A 4,117-nucleotide genomic window follows, 5' to 3' on the forward strand; every position below is an offset into this window, starting at 1 on the left:
GCTTTTCAAGTAGGAGAAATAAGTGCAAAATTGCTTCAGATTGTCTCCTGCTTTTTATTCCCAGGATTCTTCCTGATAAAGTGAAGGATTCCTTTTCTAGCCTACCTAGGGTGGTGTATCCTGCTTTGGTAGGAAGGACGGGTGTTGTATCCTAAGGCCTGCAAGTGTTGAGTAAAGCCAAGAGTGACATGATGTAGGTTATACAGCCATTTGTTCTGCTTCAGTAAGAACTAGACGTTTATCTCCTGGGCTCAGTTCTAATCTTAAATACAGAGTTACATTTATGAAAAAAATTATTAAGAGCAGCCCTTGGGGCACTGCATAGTTAGAGCAATGCTGAACAGACATCTTGACGTTCTCCAATGTTTTCTGTCTTGGCACATTTGCATCCTAAAAGGTTTTCAGCTTATGTGTAGGTGAGCATCTCTGTAGCTATAGAAATCCGTGTTCCCGTGACACACGCTAGGTAGGCTCAGGGTTTGTTGTGTGTAGCGCTACGGGACGTGGACTGACTTCTGTTGGCTTTTGGCACAAAGCGATGATGTTCCTGTAACAACAGACTGTGCATCCAAACTTCCTATTTGGATGTGTAGACTTTTCCCTCCTGGGTGTTGACTTCAGAACTCTGCATTGTGAATGATAATAGGTGCTCTGAGAGGGAAAGCAGAGTCTCTTGTGCTTCTGGAAGAGACCAGCTTTTCCTGAGTACAGCTAAGTGGAAATAATCTCTCTGCATCCTAAATTTAGTATATCCAGACATCTTAAAAGAAACTGGAATTGTTGACTGCAGGCGTTGGTGTGTGAGTAAGCAGCTGAATTTCAGATTTATCATTTACAGTTGCTGATATATGAAGATTCCTTACTAAGCTTTGCAGCTCAACCTGGGGGTAGTTCTAGATACGTGTTTTGATGATTTCACACAGTGTATCTTCTAAGCCTTGGAGAGGCTCTTGTTTCTTTTGATACATGTATGGAACATCCGCAGGGGAAGAGAGGACAGAGACGTACACTCGCCTATGGTTTCTTTTCCTAAAGGTTATTTAAAAACAAAACTTTAATGCTTTTCTGCTCTGGCACAGGAAGGGGTGCCCTTAGAGTGACAGGACTTCTGGAACGATCAGTCCTGTACTCTCCATTTGAGAAGCGGATGATGCTGCTTGTCATGACTCTTGCATGTAAATAAAATGAGCAGTTAAAGCAAGGAGAGGGGAAAAACCTGTGTCTCATACCTTGGATACATTTCAAGTACATTCATGGCAAAACATAAAGCTTGGCAGTATGATGCAACTTCTGCAGAAGAAACTGCTTTGCAAAATATGGTCTAAAGAATGTGACACTTGCACAAATAAGCTTTTCCCTTTCTGCGCAGGGCTATGTTTGTGAAATAGTGACATACATCATTAACTTGTATGATTACATTAATTTATAACCCAGCAGGAACGAACACTATGTGAGGCATTCACGTGGCTAGTAGGCTGCTACACCTACTGATTTTCTTCAGTGTTTCATGTTCCAGCATGTGCTGCCCCTGGGTTTGCCATAGTGTGGTGAACATGGTGATACCGTCCAGCAGATAAGACTTTAGGATTTCAAGCAGTTTTTAAGTTACAGAAGCTATTTTTTTTTTGTCCTCAGTGCTGGAGCCAGTGGAGTCTCTGTCACAGTGGGAGGTTCTCGGTGTGACTGGGAGTCTGTTTTATTTTTATAGTTCCGTTGGTCTGAAGTTTTTCTTAACCTTAGACAGTTTGAAATAAGAAAATCCTCATGTTTCAGCTGCACTGTTTGGCAGACTGTTTAGCTGAGTAGTCCAAGAACTGATTGTTGTACCAACTTTTCAGATAGAAAAGATGATGTTCAATGTAAGTAGCAAAACTAACTGAAAAAAGCGTAAATTAATCACAAGGAAGAATAAATGTTTTTGCATCTCATAATATGAAATGAAATTATTTGTACTTAATGGCAGTACTTTGAGATTAAAGCTGTATCCCTGCTTAGCAATTTGGAATAGATCTTTTGAGAGCAAAAGGGTAGTTATTGTTTTGCATACTGCAAAAGGCTTCATTCGGAGTGGGTTTCACCACAGGTGGGTTCCTGCTCTTTGTGTTCCTGTGGCACGATCTGTGACCAGTCACACAAGTTGCTGTGACAAAGATATGTAACTCATTAAGGTTTTAATTAGGTCCAAGGAGAACTTGTGAGCCATTCTGCTGATAGCATACGAACATTTTAAAACCTTCTCACTTGCTGTTGCTCCAGCTCCCATGAATCCCATTTTGGTATGTTACTTCATACGTGGAGAGTCCGCCGGGTTAAATCACTGAGAGTGCCCGTTCATCTGGAGACACACCCGAGCGAGCCGGCGTGCCGTTACTGTTGTATGGGCACTGCTTGGCTGAAAAACCTTTTGTTCTGGTGCCAGCACGATAATTGCCCTTGGTTTCCGTAAGGTGGTTACACGCAGCACAGGCAGCTTTGATCCGCAATAAAGCGTTTTGTGGAAGCAGAGCATACCAGTGGGGTTTGTGCCTTCTCCAAAGGCCGGGCATCTCCACGCCTCGGCAGGGTGTGAGGACCAGCGGTCTTGAGGCTGAAGGCATTTGTGGAGATACTTCAATGAGAACTCTACATCCGCGAGAGGCAGATGTTTTGCAGTAGTAGGGCTCTGAAAATAAACATATGCAGCTCACCTCTAAACATGGAATTAGTTTTTTCATGAAATGCAATGCTTTAAAAAACCTGGAATTTAATAGATGGATAGCAAGATGTAACCTGCTGAGGCATTTTTTACTTACCTTCTCATGCAAGAGTTTGGTAGTCTTTCACTCAAGAATAAACCCCCCGAATTTCTAAAATGGTGTAAGAATGCAGCGCTTTTTCCATGGTGGTGCTGTGGGATGTCTTTCCTCTTCCAAAAGAAGGTCAATCTTGGATCCTGTTAACTGGGGAAATGGAGCCCACTGTTTTTCAAAAGCAAAAGCAGTCTAAAATAACCTTGAGCTCACCAGCGTGAAGTACATTGAGGTCCTTGAATAAAGTTTTATACTGAAGTATGAAGGTATCAGTAAGTTATTTGGAATGTACTATATTTAGGACATGAATTTACAGTTTTGTGCAGTTCATGATCCCAAGTGTGTGCTGAGTAGAACTAATCTCTTACACAGTGCCAGACAGTGCCTGTTTTAGCAAATAATTTAATTCAAAACCTCTTTAGACTGTCAACCGTCAGAGTGAAAGGCTGTAATGCAGCTTGGAGATAGCGTTTGAGAAGAATGAATTAACGTCTTCACTGTATGGAGGCTGAAATTTGGTGTTTGAACAGTAGTTTAGGGAGAACTAATTTCTAGTGTGTTATTGGAGAAACAGCATCTGAACATAAACTGTTTCTTGTTGGTACAGAGCAGACAAAGTATCTGCAGCTGCTTCTGCTGTCCTTGAAAGCAGTGCGAGCTGGCAGGAGCAAAGCCCGTGTCCTTCTGGTACCCACACCTCGGCCTTCGCTGATACACAGCAGCCCTGAGTTCTTACTGGGGGTGCTCATGGCAGGAACTACGTTTATCTGTACCCATTGTTTCACCAGTGGGAACCAAACGTTGCTGTTTGGTTTGCCCAAGGGCTCCCGTTGGTCTGGCAGCATTGCATATGTTTCTTGAGGCATTTGCCTTGAGCGTTTTGGTGTGTGCTCTTGATCCTGGTGTCTCAGAGCTTTGATTGCCTCCATACTCTCATCATAGCTCTTTCTGAGCTGTCGTCTTTTGAAAGAGCATGTCTCAGTATCTTCCTCTTTTCCCTCAGCTCCATGACTCAGGCCTTTGTCAATGTCCATCCTCCCCGTGTGTGGAAATAGGCATATGAAAACACGCTGTTCAGGTACAAAGAAAAATCCTGCCCTGCAGAAACTGTAAGGTTTTGAAATACGACCTGGCAGCTGGTGCTAACCGGGAGGTTGGTGACAACAGCACTGAACTGCAAGGAGTGACGCCAGTGTAGGTGTTGAAGGTGAGGGACAGCCAGTTGGGATGTGGTTTGGCCCACAGAACCAAGGAGCTGGAGTCACTACACAGTCCTTCACTTCCCCGCTGTGCCTAGGTGCTCTAGTTTGTGTTCCGATCCTGGTTCA

The 4,117-nt window shown here is 43.4% G+C and overlaps 1 protein-coding gene across 1 annotated transcript in view; it reads left to right on the forward strand.

The window, feature by feature from the left end:
- ULK2 (unc-51 like autophagy activating kinase 2) overlaps positions 1–4,117 on the forward strand; it is a gene marked incomplete at its 3' end in the record, with an annotated part of 30,913 nt that overhangs the window by 2,380 nt on the left and 24,416 nt on the right. The window lies entirely within an intron of this gene.

Source organism: Buceros rhinoceros, unplaced genomic scaffold (genome assembly GCF_000710305.1).
Source record: "Buceros rhinoceros silvestris isolate BGI_N320 unplaced genomic scaffold, ASM71030v1 scaffold14683, whole genome shotgun sequence".
Classification (NCBI taxonomy): domain Eukaryota; kingdom Metazoa; phylum Chordata; class Aves; order Bucerotiformes; family Bucerotidae; genus Buceros; species Buceros rhinoceros.